Consider the following 21,536-nt stretch of genomic DNA (forward strand, 5'->3'; position numbering starts at 1 on the left):
AGCTTCGGATCGGGATTTCCTTCGGAAATGTTCTGCCATTCCGCTGGTGCTGGTGGCATTTACGAAGTTTTTCCTTCACTTAAAACTGCCACTGACACACACACACACGTGCACAGCACACACACACACCGGCAACGGTGTCTAATTTGAAAGAAATTGAAAAACAAGCCGCATAATCGTGTCGCAACGTGGGGGGCGCGCGCGCGCCCGCGCACGGTGGGAGTTGCGGGCGTGAAGTGCCACGTGGTGGTCCGCGTTCCAATTTTCAGCAGCGCACATTAGCAAAAGAGGCTCCGGTTCTTGGAAAGGGAGGACGGGGAGGGCCATACAAAATTAAACGTTAAAATAATTATGCCCCAGAAGTGCAGAAGCCGCACAGGCGGAGCGCGAAAAATGGCGCACACGTGGATGGCAGGAACGTGGAGGATGGTGGATGTGCTGGAGGTGGGGCCCACCGAGTTCGAGAAGCGATAAAAATGAAGGTCCAAGTGTGCGCGCCATTCGCGCCAAACGAACGAACGAACGAACGAACCGGCGAACGAAGCGATGGGAGACAGTTGACTTGATTTCCTTTCATGTTAAATTCATTAGAAAGTTTCGCCAACGCCTTCACCGACAGGAGCACGGACAGGTAAGCGGCTGGGCGAACGGATAACATTGTTGCTGCTGATGCTGCTGCTGCCACTCACGTAAGATGCCAACTCAGCTTAAACTCTCATCTTCAAATTGAACTCTCCATATTTTGCCCCATCTTAACCGATTATCTTTTCGCTTTTGTTGTCTGTTCTCGTTGCTTCTTTTTTGTTTGTTTTAAAGGTTGCTGCACGTGTGTGCGTGGATGAGTGTGTGCATGAGTATGTGTGTGTGTGTGTGTGTGTTTGGTGGGCTTTCGACATTTTGTTGTTGGCCTTTAATTTTTTTTTGTACTCCCTTTCCTCGTTCTGCTGTTGCTTAACGTTCACTTAATCTCGTCTCTCTCAACTCGAACAGTAGAGACGGTAAATGACTGCCGCTGTACTACTGTGTCATGTCCCATGACAGCGATCCCGCTGACGATGATGATGATGACGATGATGATAATGCCCTCGGCTTCGGCAACGATGCGGAGATGAGATAAATAGACCACCGGGCCACCCGGGGTCCGGGGACGCATCTACAGGGACTGCCGAAAATCGATGATCCACATTCGAACATGTTTGACCTTAACATCCTTCGTCCCTTCCCTCCGGCCCTTGACGATAGAAGGATTACCGAAAAAAAAGGTGGAAAATAAAAACAGAGTCGCTCGACTCGATTTTGGGCCGAAAATTTCGCTGCCGTACTTTTGCTCGATATATTTTTGACCTCCGGCACTTCTCGGAAGTTCACAATCCGGCATGGCCGGCTTCGTTAGCGTTAGTAGCAGTAGGGTTCTGGGAGCAAAACATCTATTTATTCGTCCAGCGGCCGAAGAATGGTTTATTTTTTTCTTTTTTTCAATCCCAATCCCATTCCGCGAAAGTTTGGTTCACGTATCATAGCAATGCAGAGTTGGGATAGATTGGTGTCAGCATCCGTTAGCGAAAGTGGTGCCTGATGGTTATTAAATCCTTTTTGGGGTGCCTCCTTCTTGGAAGTTTGCTTCGGGAAACTGCATGGTTTCGGTGGTTGTGGAAACGGAAGGAGCATGCCAATCCGTGTTATTGCTGGCCGCTAACCGGTAATGCTGTGCCGTTCTTCATTTCTGAATCAGTCAGCATGGTATGAAAATAGCCTTTTGCATTAACTTTTTAATATTCAAGAGTTTACAATTTGCGGTACAATATGTGTACCGTAATAATTGAAATATGAATATCATACACTCTAATCTGTTGCGAGGCGTATGTAGCAGCTAGTAAGCCAATGGCCTCTGATTGAGCTGAATATTGTTTTAGATGTGTTTGATTTGCTACAAAGCAGCTCGCAGGAAAGAAAAACATACTTTCATTGCACGAAGCAATGTCTTCTTAGATGAATCGCATATTGCATATGTTTTGCTGGATGCTTCACGTGCATAGCGGTAAAGTGCTTGAACCGTGAAGGTGAGCAAGGTTGTCGCGCACCAACTCTCGAGGTGAGGTGAAGGTTAGTGCAGGTTATGAATAATTGAAATTTGCATTAGATAAACGCTTTTACTTGGTTTTGGCTCAATCAAAACAGTGCATCACGGGGGAATCGTTTAGTTTTATTCCTCGCAGACTGGTCACGATCACGTAAAGTGCAATGAGAGGCACTTCAAGCGTTGAATAATATAGCATTTTCTTATTAATTTGGTACGTTTACACTGTTGTAAATTAAATACCATTTAGAACCATCCCTTAGTATGAACGATTAACGTTAAATGTTCATATTGCTGGCACAGTCACATAGGCGTGCTACTCTGAAATTCGCTTGAAAATTTCATCGGACAAAGTTTGATAAAGTGAAGTGAGCTCATAGCGCTTAATTTGTCTTTTGGAAATAAGTGAATTCATAGTAGACCATGGAAAACCATTCAATGCTTCGGCATCGTCGGATTGCTGCAAAAAAAAACATTTGATTTAACTTTGCGTACTATGAATTCGCTTGTTTCAAAAAGGCAAATGGAGGGTAGGGGAGCTGTCTTTTCACATGATCATACTGAACATTATCCGATGAAAATTTCACGTGATTCTGAGAACAGACCCAACAATTACAATAACGAAGGAAAATCGCAGGAATTCCAATTCGAAATAAATCAGCAATCGATACCGCTTTGATGGAAATGCAAAAGAACATAAGTGGGAACGCGTTAACATATCCTGAGTACCATCTATAGACTTGTCATCATTTTAACATGCCGACAATCAGTAACATATTGAGAGTATAACGAATTACCATTGGAGCATTTGAGAGATGCAAATCCGACCCCGGTAAGCGATCCATTTCAATCAACCGATGATCGAAGCATGCCTCGAGCATACTCCTCGAAACGCCCGGAAGTCTGCAATTCGCTCCTGCACAGGTAACGCGACACAGGATACTCTGCGTCAATTACTGCATGCTACTCATCCCCCTTCCCCGGGAGGCTAAAGCCACTCATCGATAACAAATGATAGTGAGCTTCCGCGCGTCCGATGTGATGCTCCCCCTAGCTCGTCCTAACCCGGCCCCGATGATAAGCGATGACAGAACGATTCACGTACGAATCGAATGATGATGAGTCCCCCCCCCCCCCCCCTAAAGCGCATCACTACTGATGGGAAAAACCCGGATCTGCCCGGGGCTCCCGGTGACGTGATAATTTCTCACAACGAGCACGCTATTAATGGCAGATGGCACCTTACGGACGGTAACGCCACGCCACGCCACGCCATCATAATAATAATGTTAGCTCCCTCGGTCCATTGCGCGCAGACCCCCCGGGAGGGAGTAGATTACTATCATTTACTCAGTGATCACTCGATGTCCTAGCCGGCGTCGTCGTCGTCGTCATCGGTGCCGTCTATTGGAGGCGTATTTCGAATCAAGCAGGGGAAACGTTACCGGTGTTGCTGCTTCGTTTGTGATTGAAGTCTATAGCCCTCCCTTCCCACCGGTTAATGTGGCGTCTGCCATCGGTACCAAGCATGATAAAGCGCACACACACCGGTCCATAACATATCCTGCTGCGCCTCCTGCTCGTTCGCCTTTATGTTCGCTGACAACTTACCATCAAATGAGTGGAGGGCGGTGGTGGTGGTGGTGGTGGTGGCCGGCAGATTTGCTCGGTGCCCGCTATCAAGGTTACAGGTTACGAGCTCGAGACTACTCCCGGTGGTGTGTTTTTCTTCACCGTTGGCCACCGCGCGCGTCTGTGTAGTCGTAAGGTTGACGCGAAAGCCGTTTCCTTTCGGCTCGCTGATAATAATATTGATGATTACTGGCTTCACTCTCTCTTTCTCTCTCTGGGCTAACGGTGCTACTTTCTGACGCCGCTGGCTGTACTATAAACTGGAAAACCTACAGATAGATAGTGAACATAAGAGAGAGAGAAAAGGAAGAGAGAGAGAGCATACGAATAAATGATGGCGATTAGTTTGGTGTTTGTGTACGAGGACACCTCAGGAATGGTGTGCTCGTTGGTCGCGAGAGCGCGCACTCGCAACGGTGAAGTGACAGGAAATGGTTAGCACCCTTCTCGACCGGGGAGCGAGGGGTTGCGAAGTTGCGCAGATCCTCATAAATCATAAAATTTATCCCAACGGAATGCGGAACGCCGACTGGTGGTGACTGCGCGGTGACGTTGAAGGCCTTAACACCTTAACCACCACCCCATCCCTTTGCACCCTTCTTCCCCCGTTTGCTTCGAAGCCCATCAGTCAGTCAGGTCAGGAGCGCAGGACGCACTCATCATCAGCGCAAATGTCTGCCGCCTGCGGCAACATCACACAGTTTGTTTGATAGCTCAGCATCGCAGGCGTCGTGACAAACTGTACCCGGTGTGTGTGTCCTTATGCCACCGCCCCCGAAACACTATAAAATGTCATTTTAGTGGAAAATGGTCGCCAACGGGCAACGGTGGCCTACCTATAAATAGCCAGCATACCAGTGCCGGGCGTACCTTTTGGGCCGGAAAAGGACACTAGACCGATAGCCGCCAGGGACAGACATTTAACCTTTTCTATTGGGGGTGGATGGGGGTGGTGCTGCTGCCGGGGGTGGTTTATTGAAAAATGATTTTCCCACGGTAAGCTGACACCAAACGCCAGCAATGGGGCGAGCTTCTCGTTTTAGACGGTTTTAAGGATTGGCCTCCGGAAAACGGGGGGAGAAGCCTTTTCTTTTTTTTCCTCCCGTACCTTGAGAGAATTTCCTTCTCGCTGTGTCTGTTTCTCTCTCTTGTGTTCTTCGCTTCGGTTGGTTGGCTTGGCAAGAAAAGATTTGTAAAAAGAATCGCGCCGCCCGCACTTTGATGAAGGTCTTGGATGGCCCCCGGGAAAGGGGCAAAGATGAATCGAGTTCCAGCGGAAATGCGTTCAGAGGGCAAACGAGAGAGAGAGAGAGAGAGAGAGAGAGAGAGAAAAAGTATAGAAAAAAGGGGTGCAAAAGTGAAAGCCATCGCAGCAAGCGCCGCGGGGCAACATTCGCACGAAAATGAGACTCCATTTGCATTCCTCGCTGTTCGCTGCTTGACACTCCCTGTCGCTCCGGTCGCTACCAGCCCTTGGCCGACACCCCTTCGAGGGTAGCGACGGGGGTAATCTTTTCACTCGTAAGCCTTTGCGAAACGATGCGGAACGGACAAACGGCTCGCCGAAAACATTTGCGTATCTTAGACCAGAGGCGTGGTGGCGGCGGCGGCGGCGTTGGTCGTTGGCCGTGGGTTGTTATTTTCCGATTTCATCGTTATATCAGCCCCAGCTCCATCTTCATCTACCCTTCCTTCACTCCATTTCCCTTTTTTCCCGTTGCAAACCTTCGCAAACCGGGATTCACTTTCGGTGGTAACACAATTTATTAACCCACCTTAAGTCCTATCATTTTCCGGAAGGATGCTTGCCACACCCCTTCCCCCGTCACCACCACCACTCAGTACCTTCTATTGGATGTAGTGTGCGTGTGTGAGAGAGAGAGAACGACTTTTGTGTGGGATCCGGTTGTCCTTGCTATTGTTCCTGTTTTGTTTTTTTCTTCCTCCTTCAGCCACTTTTGGTCATTCTAACAACTGCTAGCCACAGTCCTTGAAGGCTCGAAAAGGATCCCGGTCGGTCGGTCGATCCCATCCCAAGGCCAGACCAAAACAAATGACGGTTCGTAATCCAAATTTAATCGGAATGTTGTTAACTAACTGCTTTCCACTTTGGCCAAAAGTGCCTCGCCAAGGATGCTCTCGGTATCCGGGGGGGCCCAACGTTCCCAAATGTTTGCAAAGGTGTGCCAGTGTGTGTGTGTGTGAGAGAGAGTGTAAGACCTCAATTTATATTTATTGCAATTTGTGGGCAGGGGGGTGAAGCGAGACTCCCGTTTTTTCCGAAAGGCGTTGGCCAGATAAAACAAAACCCAAACCCCCCCCCCCAAAAAAAAAAAAGAATAGCCGGAAAGCAATCTGGTGTGGGTGGCGAAGGAGGACCCTTAATGGTGATCCATAAAAGAAAAAGCTGTGCCCACACCCGGGATTATCGGAAAAGCTCGAAAGTCACCCCTCGGAAGCTGGGACCATCATCATTTGCAGCCCTGGAGCCTGGACGGGGTGGCCATGAAGCAAGCATTAGACCGGCAAGATAGGAATAGAATGCTCAATACGCCTCGGTCTTCGGTCGCCTCTTGCTCTCTGCACTTATCCCTGCTGCAAGAGACGAGAAGATCGTTTGACTTGAGAAGAGGAGCCGAAAACATCAACAAAACAAAGCAAGTAAGACATGATGGCAGCTACCATAACACTGACACACACACACACACACACACACACACTCATAGACAGCGCCTGGACGATGTTTGCGCGCCACTGGATCCAAGGAGGCGAAAAGTTTTACTTTCCAACAACGCGAATAGAAGCCGTTGCAGTGCTGCGAGCAACCTACTACTACTACTACTGCAGTCTGACAGCTCTGATGTGCCACAGAATCTGTGGTAGAGGAAGTTGATCAAAAACTTGCTGCTACTGCTGCTGCTCTTGTCAAAAACCGTGTACACTCGATGGTTTTCGCTTCACTTCGCATCGTACAGAACGATAAATAGTTCTCGGCTCGGGCTCTGACGGTAATCACCGGATGAGCGAACGGAGTGCAAGAGAAAGAGAGAGAGAGAGAGAGAGGAGAGTTGACGTTTCACGTCCCAAGGATGCTGCCCCAAGTGCTCAGCGATGCTGCACGGATCTCCTTGGAAGCAATCTGCCAGGTCGGCCGCCCGCCACTCCGATAGGCAAACTTATTAAAACTTGTTCCATGTCCTCCATGTCCACAGCCGCGTCTGCCAGCGACTTGCATCTTAACCCGGTCGGTCCTCACTCAACGGTATGATGGTGCATGTAGCTGCTCCTGCTGGCTGGCTGGCTGGCTGGCTGGCTGGCTGACTGCAGCTGCTACTGCGGATGACGATGCTGATTGTGCTTGACAAACAACGCTTAGTTTGATGCGCTCGCAATGATTGAGAAGTAGGTTCCGGGCTATGTCGGTCCCTGGAGTGCTCTGGCACGAGCACGAGGAAAGGGTCGTTGATAGTGGTGGCGTTACATAACGGGCAGTGAGCCAGTACTTTTTGGCTGTTAAGTAGCGTAAACTTTGTTCGCACAACTATTCACAACAGTCATGGCGATGTCATTACCGCCGCGTACTCGCGAAGTGTCGCTCAGTAGCGTTTGAAGAATCAAGATGATTATCACGACTCGGGGCTTTGTTCCGTCTTACGCCATAGTGGGGAATGTAGCAATCTCGATTGTCTGTCACTGATGAAGTAGAAAAAGGGAAGGCGGCTTCCGTTGCGATCCAATTTTCGGTTGCTTAATGAGATGCCATTGGGCCGTGATCTGCACAGAGAAAGTTTCGGTTGTTGTGGCCTGTGACAGGCTTACGTCATGACATGGCATGGCATATCAAACGTGATGGTGTGATGGTTTGTATTCAATCAAATGTGAAGCATCTAAACTCCTTAATACGGGGATAACTATTGCAAATATTGTTAGTATAACTATTTTACGATTACTTTCTTCGCCTGTCAAGCGATGTTCCAAGAGTTTGTTATTACGTCAAACGTCAACAAAAAAACCTCAGTAGCCTTCAGATGAAAATGGAAACTAGAGCACCAGCGCGGTAGCGCGAGACAAACAAAGAAGGAGCTCTTCCCAAAAGCGCCTTCGAAGTTCGTCCGTCGCTGGACTTAGGCAGCATTGTCCGCAAACTAAAAACAACAAAGTTTGTCAAAAGTTTTGGAAAAGAAAAGCAAAAAACAGATCCCAAACGAAGTGAAATGTACGCAGCGTGCTGCAGCCTGTAAACAAACAGTTTTCGCGAAGCCGAAGCCATGGCGTAGCTTTCCGCAAAATAGCAAGGATTTCCGGACATCACCACTGGCATGAGGGGAGGGGGACTGGACATCAGTGGGCTTCCCGGTACTTCCCGGGGCCCACGCTTCAAATGCTTCCGTACCCAAGCGACGATCGCGACGCTAGTTACGGTTTGTTTGGCTGCTTTTCTGCCAATTCAAGGATAACATTGGAGTTTCTCTAATGAGCGGATCCGATAACTTTCGGGCTAACAATTCGTGATGGTTTCCGCGTTGGTTTCCGCGGGCTCTAGGAAGGCGGATTTTACAAGGCATTTTCTCTATTTGCATTCTGCGCAACGCAACGAGAAAATGGTTCCCCTTACATTCCCCTCGTAGTATCCCCGGGCATCCTAGCATGATGGCGATCAAATTTGACCGGATTAAAGTGAAGTCGAATTGAGTTGAGGTTCATGGGAACCAAAGTTTGAGTCCCACCATCAATGTACCAATCTCGAGCACATTCCCCGGAATTGCGACATGGAGGAGGACGGAAAACGATTTTCGGGTATTTCTTGGTCCAAAAAATGGCACAAACTTTCCTAACACACTTCCCAACAAAATTTCGACTTTCCCCGACAAAAAAAAAGCAGCATCGTCATGCCGTGCCATTTATGGGCCGTTTATCGGGCCAAAAGGTACTCAGAGGCCACGCCAACTTTGCGTCACCGAATTGCGTCCCACGTCCGTGGGTTCAATCCCGATTTCCGGGATCGTTTTTCCGGGCAGCATCGGAACCGAATTGCGGGAAGCGAACTTTGGTGTGCCAATGGCCAACTGGCCCAACCCAATCTTCTACTCCCATCATTGGCAGTCGCGTTAACGTCCCCCGCCCCGTCCACACCGATCGGTGCGCTCCAAATGACATTCCAATTGAATCAAAACTTTGTCTCCACATTGTGAGGGCACCATTGGCGAGGGGTGTCCCCGACGCCCCAATGTGGGCCGTGTTCAATGTTGAACAAACAGCAATAAAACGAGAGTATCATCGGTGGCCGGGTTTGAGTTTGGACCTCATTTGGGGCCCGGGGATTCCGGGGACGGGGTGTAGTTCCGCGCGTTAATGTAATGGTCATGTCATGAACTGCGAAACGACTACTTCCACCACCAGCATGATCAGCAAAACCCATGTACGGCACCCCATCGGTGAAATGGCCGCAGAGACCGTCGTCCAGTTGGGCGGACTGGACGATGGACAGCGAACGGCTTTCGCAGCTGTCAGAATGGGGATCATAAATACACTCCCCATAATTATGTGTAACTGCACGAACAGAACAATAGAGCCCCTGGGGAGGAGGGAAAGGAGTGAGAGAGGATGCTACCCAGAAGCTTGGCACCCATCGCCACGCCAAAGAAGCGATTGTCACATCTGCAGCTAACGAGAGGTCGTACAAGGACGAGCAAGTTTAGTGTCGTACGGAGTAATTAAGCGCGCTAAGTCCGGGTCCGCCCGTGTCTGTGTGTGTGTGTGTGTGTGTGTGTGTGTGTGTAGGAGCTAGAGAAGATAGATGTCCTCGCGGCGATGGCACCCGTGTGTGTGTGTGTGTATCTGTGTCCGGCTTTACGGCATCCGGACTAACGCCTTTCGAGAGTCGACAAATGTGTCAAGTAGCCACGTCAGCTTCCGACACGACAGGATACAACGACACATCAGCGACAACAGCCACCACACAGCCATACACACGAACACAGACACATACACTGAGTGTAGTGACAAGCCACTTCTTGGTCCGTGTCCCGGGAATCTTCACGATTCTCTACAAAGTTGCTAGTAGCTGCTGCTGCTGAAGGGAGGGAGCTAGTGCCCGCTGACGTCGCAGCTTATCTCTGGTCGCGTAGTGAGGCATCTTCTACACTTGTGTCAGTGTGCCCGTGTGTCTGTGTGCCTGTGTGTGTGTGTGTGTGTTTTGCTTCTCTATCGTACCACTCAACCAGGGGTGGGCGGCGTATCGCTCTTGATCCGCTTAACACCGATCTCTACAGCACCCCACCCACTCTCCTTGCTCGCTGCCCCGACCTCTCGGATTGGCTCGCTCGCTCCGCTAGGCTTACGCGCGAGTAAAAAGTCAATCTGGGACGTGCCCGGAATGGATCGATTTTTAATAAGCTGTCAGCGGATTCAGCGTTCGCTGGTCGCAGCCTCCTACGAGGACGTCCTATATCCCCGTACCGTATCGGTAGCTTTGACAGTTTTGCACCGCACCACACAGCAGTAGCAGCAGCAGGTTTCTAGGCAGGCAGGCCGTGACAGCCGTCGTCTAGTGAACCTCACGGGAGAAGTGAAAACCCGAACAGTGTGGTTGCGCCGTGTCTGTGTCGGAGGGTCGGAGATCGGGGTCGAGGTCGAGTTAAGCTGTCACGAATGTGCCAACTACTGTTTTTGAAGTGGTTTGTTCGCCGGGCGTACAACTTTAGATTATTAGATTTTGTCACTTTCCGGAGCCGGATCCACGCTGGGGCCACGGTGTGTGTGTGCGCTGTGTGTGTGTTATTGTGGTTTGTTTTCTGTTGCTCGCTGACTGGCCATTGTTTGTCACTCGCAGCGCTGCGCAGGCAAGGGATTTACCACTCTGGCTCTGGGAGGAGGAAGAGGCGGAGAAGGTTTTGTCCTTATCCTACCAGCAGACCGCCATGACACGAAGCAACCAAGAGCTCTGTCGGTCGGAGTAGCAGCAGTAGTAGAACACCTTCAGGTATCTCTGGCCGGCGCTGTGGTTATTGTTGTTGTTGTTTAAGACAACCGGCACTCTGGCGACTGATGGAATGGAAGCAGGAGCAGCAGCAGCAGCAGCAGCAGCAGCAGCAACCGGAAACGGAAAAGCCACCGCCCCCAGGCCGTTCGGATGTGAACTGCGGAATGGCTCAAGGGTGTGTGCATGTGTGTGTGTGTGTGTGTGTGGATGGCAAAACGACAAATAGAATCGCCGAATGGCTGTGTGGCGTGATGGCTGTGGCTCTCCAACTGTGGCGGTGAAACTGACGGAGAAGGATTTTCAATTAGGACCAGTTTGTCCTACGGATCGCACGCTCCGGCTGCCACTCACCACTCCTGCCGATGGCTTAAGGCCATCCAAGCAGGCTTGGCTGTTCGTGAGAAAAGCACACGCACACGCATACACACTCAGGCACAGGCACACAGTGTGCTGCGGCAGAATACAGCCATTTGAATGATGATGTTTCGACGCCATCCCGTCCGTCCATCCATCCATCCATCCCGCCGTCTCGTCCGCGTTCTCGTCCGCGTCTGTCACACATTCGTGTCGCGCTGCCAATTTGCGTCCGAATGAGGCATAATCTCATTTGAAAGACCCCCCCACCCTGACGAACAGAACAACCCTCAACTTCAGGCCGCGAGAGCTGTTGTTGTATGTGTGTGCGTGTATGTGTCGTATCGGTTTAGCGAAATTGGATCAAAGAGGCAATAAGCCTTTAGGTGAGCGGCGCGTTCGTTAATGAGAAAAATCAATCTCCTTGCCGTGCGCTGGTGGTAGTGAGAGCGGTGGTGGTGGACCGTTGGCGCGGCAATCGATTGGCTGTGACGGGATATAAATAAGGCCTACGGGCATGTAGCCGACACCTCGATTCGACTCGACCACTCGAAGGATGCGAATGCCGCCTCCTTCTGCGGCGCTTGAGCCTTGTGCTAAGCTCTTGGATTGATTATTTGTCAATCCACCTCGTGGCTCGTCAATGGACTAAAGGGGGTTGGTGTAAGGTGGACTGCTGTTGGAGAGTAAATGAAATGGAGCCAGATGATGAGGTACGATGGATGGATGGATGGACGGGTGGATGGATGCGGGCCCTTTGGAATGAAGGATGGTTTTTTTTTCTCTCTCTCGCTATTTTCGGTCTCCATCAAGTGCCAAGTGACTCCAGAAAAGGGTCGACGTAGCGATTATGAGAGGTAGGCCACCATCATGTATTTCAAGAAGCGCTATGGTGAGCTATTTGTTGCTGAAGTTGGCGCTGAGATGGCTGAGCGTACAAGTGCCAATCAATGTTTCAGTCTATTAAGGGATTGCAAGTTGGTTTTCTTTTTCTTCTCTCTTGTTTGATTGATATTAATGAGTTCGAGGTGGAATTGAATATTCGCAGGAAATTTCTCACACCACCATCTTTCTATCAAGAGATTCGGCTAGCACACAATTCTTTACTTGCGTAAGTTTTTAATATTAAACTTATGATTGTTGTGCGATTACGCGACAGATACACGAATACACCGAAGACTTTCGGACTTGTTTGTATCTAGTGTATAAATAAGAATATATTCTTAAAATTAGGAAATGATGAGTTTTCAATCAGCCTGGCTCTCCTCCGTACTTCATAGTTTTCATCGTCGATGGATTTCATTGGAAAGAAGAAGTTATTTTAATATCTTTCCGTTCATCCGTTTCCATTCATCTTGAGCAGATTTCAGCTTAATACTTGGTTGGATTGCCACTAAACTTTTTCCATTTCGCCGAAAAGTCGTTTGGTGACCCACTTTTCGGCAGTTTTCGTACGCTATAGTAGTTTTCGTAGTACTACATTGCCAGTGCACGTCCTTTCGTTACGCAAAGGTGGTATTCTGATGTCAGGAAAAGCAGTTACTATATAAAATTACGGTTCATCAGTTTTAAAAAATATTTTACGACCAGACCGTATTTTCATTCTGTAAATTATTGTTTTGTATTTTTAGAGCAGCCATTATTAGTTTTAGTAGCGAGTATTTTTGTCGCTACTTAAGCATTCAAACCTTCGTTCTTGATTTCTTGTTGATAATAAAAGGTACGGCATGTTCGTCCTTAGATATGTTAAAAAAAAGCTGGTTGGTAATGATCTACATTTTCCATTTTACGTGACCATCACATGGAAATTCAAGAATTGTTCCACTTAAACTATAAATTGACTATCAACTGTTTCAGTGGCTTCTAATAATCGTAGAGATAGATGCCGGGAATTTATTATTTAACAACTTATGAAATATTGGTCTTAGTATCTCTGTCTACACTCATGTTAATGTAACTTTGCCATTTTATTAATCACCATTTCAAATTGCTCAAAGCAGCGTCCATATGCTGTATTCGATAGACCATAAATGCTCCATGCGATGCTCCTCGAAAAGTATGATTTAAATCGACGTTTTTTGCTTTTTGTTAAATTGTGATACGTGCCACAAATGCTCTTTTCAGACTCAGATTTCTGTAGATTCAGATAAACTCTTGTAGACCATCAGATTGTTTGAAGATAAAGATCTGATGCACAAAAAAGTAACTATTTCCATTTAATATTACTACTTTTAGGAATTTCTAGGAAAAAGAAACTGAAAAACACTTGGCACTCGATTACGTCAACCATCAAAAGCCATTGTAAAGGCCATAGACCTTCAGTGTCGGTTGGAACTGGAAGCCGCAACACACTGAGCACGCGTTGATAAATCGGATTACAATGCGATATTGCTCAACAAGGCCTTACTGGGCAAAGAAACAACAAGCATTGACATAGGCTTACACGCTAGTTCGACTTGATAAATCTAATTGCATCCGTCATACTGTAAAAATCCTGTTTGATCTGAAAAACTATCTTTTCGTTTGATAAATAAATCTACATCCCAGGAACGACACGAAAAATGCACCGTTTTGTTCACACAGGCAAAATAAGAACTGGACCACCACTGGAATGCTCCAAGCAAAACAACAATGAAGCCAGACACACTAAGCCTTATTCTCATCATACAGGTTTCATTTGCAAAAGTGCATCTCTTTTGCACAACAATCACACTCCAGTGCACCGAAACAAAATACAATAAACGCGTAGAGGTGTACAAGAAGAAGGAAGGAAGGAAAAAAAGGCAAACCGGTGAGAAAGGATGATCCTCCATTGCGATAATTAGTTCAACATAGTCCAAAGGCAGGTTCAGAGCAACCTCCAAGCTGGCAGCCCAGGCTCAGGCGCTCGGTTTGCATCCAAGTAGCGCAAGCTACGAGAACGGATTAACAATCGAGAAAGAGCAGCAGCAGCAGCAGCATTGCGCCAGTCCGTTTGCATTATGGCGCTTCATCGGGCGCCAACACCGAACGACAAATGAAAGAGTAAAAAATGGGGAAGAAAAAATGGCCACCACAAGGCGAAGGGCGGCGAAGCAGCCAGCATCACCTGCGGTTCTGCGACGGCAAACGTATACACTTGGTACACTTGGTGCCGCTTCGCCAGCGAGAAGCAGCAAACCGAGCGAGAACACACACACAGAAGAGTTGTAGCCGCTCTGTGTGATTTATGGTACGGTGGGACCCTCTTCTATCTGTCGCCTCGATCTCGCTAGAAGGACATCTTGTACGAGCGTGCGTGTGCGTGTGCGTGTACGTGTGCGTACGTATGTCCACAAGCCACTTGTCTCTGTGTGTAGCCGGGGAGGGGACACTATTCCTCCGGGCAGCAATGAAAACCAAGTACGAGTAACTGGGCATGATGATGACGATGACGACGACGACGAGGACGAGGACGATGACGTGCTGGGAATGGATTCCGACTTCAAGTGCCCTCCATAATTGTCCTTCGAACGAACGAACGAACGAACCCGGGGACAGCTGTACACAGAGCCTGGAGTGTGCGCCCCGTGTGTGTGTGTGTGTGTGTGTCGGTGTGGAGATTCGGTTTATGCTGGTTGGATGCATTTTTTTCACCTCTCTGTTATCCCCCCCAACCCCCGTTTATGTAGCCCCCCTTCGCTTCGCTGCTGTCGGCTCGAGTGGCTTCAAACGCTCGAGTGGCCACTCCACAGAGAAAGAGAGCGAGCAGAGAGAGAGAGAGAGAAAGAGAAGAAGAAACGAAGGACGCAGCTCCTGAAGGGAGTGTGCTCGTTGCATCGACCTGCACGACGACTACTACGATGTCGTTGGCTACTATGATGATGATGATGACGATGATTGTGCAACATAAATTTGTCAGCATAGTCAGGGTTGTTCCAGTACCGTGCGCGCGGTTTTTTTTTCTTCTTTTCTCCAGGTACCGTCTGCTGTTCCCGTGGCCCATAAGCGGATTCTTTCCAGTTTATTATTGCTCCATTTGATGGCTGGCTGTTGGAGGTGATGGTTTGGTGGTGCGAGGTGTGATGGGAAAACTTCTTGAAAGTTGAAGCCCAACACGCACTCATCATGACACAGCACGATTTGCCCCACGACGAGAAAGGAAAGGATCGATTGTGTGTGTGTGTGTGTGTGTGTGTGACTCCTTGGAGTGTTGGGAGTGAGGGATGAGGACCCCCCCGGGGTTCCCGGGGTATGTGAGGTGTGAATCATTACCCCCGAGGGGAATTTACGGTCGTGACGTGTTCCTGTCCGGGTCCGTCGTTCGGTTCGGTTTGGTTGGCACGTCCCATTCCCCGGGTAGGAGCGCCAGGAACAATCCGAGAATTCGAATGAGACACAGGGTGTCCGGTGAGATGGATGAATTCCCATTCCGCTTCCGGCTGTCATCAAACTCTCGCAGGAGTTCACGGCGCAGTCCTCCGGGAGGAGACGCAGTTTGTGTGTGTGTGCGTGTGTGGTGTAGAAACTTGTTGAGAGAAAGCTGACACATAGATGTATGTATGTGTGTGCGTATGTGTGCACGAAACAAGAACAAGCAACTCACAAAAAAAGAAACACTGGCGGACGACACACATTACATGGGCGAGAGTGCGACTTTGATGGCCCTGTGGGGAGTACGTGCCCTGCCCTTCTGCGTCCTTTGATTGTGCGTGCGTGCGTGCGTGCGTGCGACGCACTAATGATGTGGTCCCCGGGACGCGCCTCCGTCATTGTCGTAAATTGAAATAATTTGATTTATTTGGAAGGCAACACAAACACACACCCCGGGATACACAGCCCAAAAAAACCCGCCGCCCCACAAAAGTTCTGCCGGACTGCCTCGCGTAACCACTCGTTACAATCTGAAGTTGTTGCTACTACTTCTCGGCGCCTACTTTAACGGACAAACAATTGTCTTCGCGCTCGTGGTAATTACGCCAACCACGTTCAAGGGGTACGTGGTTTTCCGACCGAACGACCGACTTTTCGTCCTTGGTATGCGGTGGTACACGCCAGGAAGTTGAAGTTTTTGGGGTGAAATCCTTCAGCACACTATCACCGTGCGTATCGTAAACCGTAGCAGCACAACGATGACGACCGCGACGGCGACGGCGACTACGATGACATCGTAGTAGTAGTATTACAACGGACAAACATTACAAACGGGTAGGTTAGAGTGTACAACATCGTAAAGCCGAGCACTCCGGGTGGGGAGGAGAGATTGGTATCATAAACAGAGCGACCAACGCAGACCAGCCCCAGACCCAGGCCAAGCGTTTTTGGGGGCTTTGTCACCATCAAAGTGCACCAGAACAGAGAAAGAGAAAGAGAGAGGAAGTGGTGATGGTGGTGGTGGCCATGATGGAACACGCGGACCATAAAAGAAGGTGTAAACATGACACCTTCACGCGAATCGCCATAATGTGTTTCTGCCTGCCACCGACGTGCAACAGATGTCAGATCCCTCTCTCCCGGGTAGCTCCAGTTCCAGCGATTACTGGCGAAAGCGTTGAATTATGTGTTTTATGTTGGCGTTACTGCGCGGGGTGTCCTTTCGTCCCGTGCGATGGGGATGATGGTTCGAGGGGGGTGGATGGTACCGCACAGCCGCATAACCGCAGCACTTTGCACTCGAAACACGAGTCGGAATGGTTCCTTGACCGAGCCCAGAAGGTGGTTCACTTGACACTTAATACGATGCCGATGCCGAAGCGAGAGCTGCAGCGATCGTTTGGTTGGAAAGGACATGTCAGAGGAGTCTATTACTCCATTCAAGGGGTTGTTGCAGTACTGCAATTTCGATACGATTCGAATGAGGGGAGCAAGCACACAGCAAGCAATTACCTTACTATCACATAGTTTCAGCGAAAGATTGTCAATTAATTTATTACTAAATTTGAAAATAAACCTATTAAAATTAGTTTCAGTATTCAGTTTTTTTCAGTACAGTTCAGTATTCGTTATTTCAGCGTTGATTTAAAACCAACGAAACATCAGAGCACACTATGAAACCGCAAAACGGGAAAACGATGCCGCATGAGTTGAGAAAAAAAGTCCTGGAAATCCTGATTCATTTGATGCTTGGGTAGTTTGAAAAAAAAAACCCGCAACCATCGCAACCGTATAGAACGTATGCTTCTGTCAAATTCGTCGAATACCAACCAGAACCTGACATTTATCTGGGCTCTTCAGCTGCAGCGTACTGTATACTGATTGCTAATTGGATTGCAATATTCTCAGAATTCGAAATGGATCTGTAGTACAATTCATTGAATGGCAAACGGTAATAAAAGATTGCTCAATACAAGCGGTTTCCCCGGAAAACGGAATGTTTTATAGCTCGGCTTCCTGCCATGGCCTGTCGGTTTGAACGAGCAATTAGTATTGGAATTTTTACAGTCTGTACGCAATGATATTCTTGCTTTAAATGGCTTACAGCGTCATGAAATTTTTAAAATAATATTATGATTTCCAGCGAACGGTAGGGTTTTCATTGAAAAAGTTCTACAGCTTGTTACAGAAATGGCAGCTTCATTCGGTGCAAGCGGAAAGCCTCAACTTGAACTGATCCGCTCTAGCGGATGACAGTTTCGATCAATGCCAAGTGCTTCTTTTGATAACACATCGGTTAATAATATTCCGGACTGACATATAAAGGTCACTTCTAACACAAAAAAATGTTCGTGGTTCAATGCAACAGCCTGTTTAAGGTATACTGGCAACATTTGTGCGCTATTCGGACCATGTTTGGGTGAGTTTTTGAAGTTGTAGTAGCGATACTTTACTACTTCACAACAATCGATAAAAATGTATTGCATGTCCTCATCAAGCATTATATTTTTGATGCAAAAAAACCGTTGAGGCTAAAGAATGACAAACATTATGGCACCTCTGCTCCAGGAAAATGAACAATTTTCGACTGGTTTGATGATTTTTAACACGGACAGATTGTAGTGTTAGAAGTGTCTTTTATATCTCAGACCGAAAACTTATTGACCGATCTACTTGTTTCTGTTGAACAAAAATACCATTCCGGGAATGCATCGCAGTACTGCTGCTTATGCGCAGCGTATCATGTCAAACAATTCTTTGGTGCTTCAGATGAATGGCCGTCAATCGGGCGCCATCAATCCAGGTAATGTAATATGGCTATGGTAATGCTACGGAACATTTGCACTTTCCTGCTATTTGCTGTCTACGTTGACAAAGCTTACAATTCGTTTGCACACACACACACACACACGCGCGCATCTTTCCATCCTGTCCCGAGACAAATGGTTGACTGCAAGCGATTTACCATCAAGTTGCCTCCTCCCCCTCTGAAAGTGTCATGAGAAATCTGCCAAATACATAAACCATCTTAGCCAACAATAAAAGCTTAAGATCGTTTTGTTTCGTTTTTTCTTTCGCTCTCTTTCTCTCTCTCTCAAAAAGAAGACGAACGTTCTGACAGTAACCGCGTTCGTTTTCGCCTTCGCAAGACTTTCGAGTGGCAGCGAGCGTCAGGGCGCTATTTATAAATAATTCATTGTGCCATGAAAGATGCTCCGTTTGCTGGATGCGATCCATCGCCCCCATCCCTTCCTCCTTTCCTCTAGCCACCAGCAGCTTAAAGGATTACGCTGTAAAGCTTTTCATGTTAAGATATATTAGGACCACCCGTACCCCAAAAACAAGTCAGCAAAGCTTCAACTTTTATGATAATTTGCTCCCCCTTGCTGTGTGACGACCGCTCGCCATCAGCATCATCATCATCATCAGCAGCGATCATTTTTCGACAGTTAATAACAACCCACAGCGCCATGAATTGAAAGAAACCCCAAACGAAAGCCCCACGATACATCCCACGCTGTGGAATGAAGCGAACGTTCATTATCAAAACATTTACCGGAGCCAGGGAGCCATTTTTATTTCCCCGAAACACGACAATCAATCCCGCGCTGGCCACTCGACAGAGAGAGAGAGAGAGAGAGAGAGAGAGAGAGAGAGAGACGGAGAGAAGGTAGCCTCAAAATACAGAGAAGAAAAGGGAGAGAGAGATAGAGCGACAGTAAGAGGCTACCATTATGCGTCATTTACGAAACCATTCCACGGTTCAGCGCAGTTACGAGGCCGGTTTTAAGCACTGGCCATAACGGTACTGTCCGTGCAGTGGAATAGAGTTTCGGCACTCGGTCGGTGTAGGATGCAGGTAATTGTCTTGTACTGGACCAAAAATAGACCAGACGAAACGTACTGAAAAAGCAAGAGGCTTGAAGAAAACATTTCTCAATATGCACTTCAACTACTACTGGACCACGGCAGCTGCAGCAGCAGCAACGCTGAGTCTCTCCTTACTGATACTAAATGAACCTTTGTACGTGCGTGTATGTGTGTTCGTTTCCTGTTTTGAAATTTATCGCTAAACTTAGCCGCTTAATTAAGGGTAATATAGCGGCTAACGCAAAACACACCGATCATGACATGTACATGTACCATTAATTATGCAACGCGCACTAATGACTGTCGGTACCAAACCGGCATCAACCTCACCACCACCAACGTCACCACCACCGCTTTTTGGTGTCCAATTTTGTGGTCCAATCCGTTGATGTGGTTATTAAAAATTGAAACAAACCAAAAAACAAAACAAAAAAAAATGGGAAAGACAAGAGCAAAAGAACCTTCGCCGGAAGTCCGTAGATAGGAGGAGCGCCGCAACGTCTTACAGCGCCGGATGGATTGAGTTTATTGTGTGTTGTGTGCCCCAGTTCGAGGAGGCCAGCCCGACAAGGACGATGACGGATTTTGGAAAAACGGATTTTAATCCTCCCCGTATGCTGGGCCTTCCTCTTGCGAGTGTGTGTGTGTGTAAGGATCCCGGTTCCGGTTCGTAAATCCTTCCGCGCCTCACATTCAGGCTACAATCAATCCTCCGGCACTCTTTTGCGGCCCCCTCGACGATCGCTGTATCAAGCCTGCTCTCTCCTTCTCTTTCTCTATCTCTCTCTCTCTCCCTCTCTCTCTCTCTCTCTCTCTCTCTCTCTCTTTTTCTCTCTCGTTGAGCGGCTGTGTAATCGCTGCTGCTGCTGCCGCTGATTGTGACGCCAACGACGCGTCCTAGCTACGCCCAATTGCACACCTCCTTTGCACGACGGGGTGGTGGTGGTGCTTGCGGTACCGATTTAATGGAGGATTTGAGTGTCGTCTGCTACGGGGGGGAGGAACCCTGATCCAGCCGGAGACTGATTGGTTGCAGCTGAGCATTCACGCGAGGATAAACATGTTTGATGGCGTATTGCTGCTACTGCAACCACCACCAACCCCCTGAATATTGTGTTTTCGATTATGTAAGCAACCCCCTTCCACCCTCTAGCCCTCCTTTCCATCCCCCCATCCACCGTTTGGAAAAGGTAACCATTTCCGTGCGCACCGTTCGATCGCATAAAATATTCATAAAAATTACCTTTTTTTCCTGCTGTATGCTGCTGCTGTTGCTGTTGCAGCAGTAGTGGGTTGTTTCGAGGGCGGTCGGTTACTTATGTTTCGCTAGCATAGACGTTACGTTACGATATCCTTGGTTGTTTTTTTTTGTTGTTTTGTTTGACGGTACTACTACTAGTTTGCACAACAACGTACAACACCGAATAAAATGCGGAGGATGAATGCTGAAGGATAAGGTTGTATGTTATGATAGTAGATCCGCTGCCACTGCTTACTGCGCTCTGGGTGTATATGTATGTGTGTGGCTTCGTACCACAGAACGGCCTACTTGGTACACCTCGTTACTCGTTCACTCTCACGCGGCTTGAATTATCCAAATTCAGTTTTCCCGGAACAGCGAAAAAGAAAAACTAAAACAAAACTCGCGATTTTATTAGCGAGCGCTCCGCCAGCAGCTCATGTCAATCCAAAGGACGAGAGGGAGGGGGAGGGGGTGCTACTTCATTTGCTGGAGACTCGGCCTGGTTTCGTCTCTCTCTTTTACGCTCTCTCTCACGCTCTCTGTTTCTACCAGAGGAAGACGTAAAACGATGCTTTCGGGCGGTTATCTTATGCTCGCCAGGCACCGATCCGGTCACTACTGCTGCTGCTACCACAAACACACCGGAATTCGCACACAAACACGCACACACGCACACAGTAACACAGAGTATGTTGCTGCTGCTTCCTGCTGGCGGCTGGAGGATCCACTGTTTTCGAGATTTCAGATCTGGAATATCTCTCTCACTCTCTCTCTCTCTCTCTCTCTCTCTCTCTTTCTCTCTCACACACACGCACACTCACACTTGCTCACTCTCATCTGCTGCTCCTTCTTTAAGCGTGCTTGCTACGATCACGCATACCACTCAGCAGCATCCGTGTTCGCGAAAACGGACTACCAAGGATTCACCAACACACACACACAGATACACACACGAGCGAGCGCTCCACAACGCAAGAGGACGAACATCAAACCTTGGTGGGGCCTCTCTCTTTCTCTCTCTCTCTCTCTCTCTGCTGCTGCCTTCT

At 48.3% G+C, this 21,536-nt stretch overlaps 1 protein-coding gene across 1 annotated transcript in view; it reads right to left on the reverse strand.

The window, feature by feature from the left end:
• Positions 1 to 21,267, reverse strand: part of LOC125953484 (zwei Ig domain protein zig-8-like) — a 54,386-nt gene extending 33,119 nt beyond the window's left edge. The window contains exons 1-2 of the mRNA XM_049683095.1: positions 20,491 to 21,267; positions 3,689 to 3,978 (exon numbers count right to left, since the gene is read on the reverse strand). The gene's annotated coding sequence lies outside the window, so the exon portion shown is untranslated. The remainder of the gene's footprint in view (positions 1 to 3,688; positions 3,979 to 20,490) is intronic.
• Positions 21,268 to 21,536: the final 269 nt, after the last annotated feature.

Source organism: Anopheles darlingi, chromosome 3 (assembly GCF_943734745.1).
Source record: "Anopheles darlingi chromosome 3, idAnoDarlMG_H_01, whole genome shotgun sequence".
Classification (NCBI taxonomy): domain Eukaryota; kingdom Metazoa; phylum Arthropoda; class Insecta; order Diptera; family Culicidae; genus Anopheles; species Anopheles darlingi.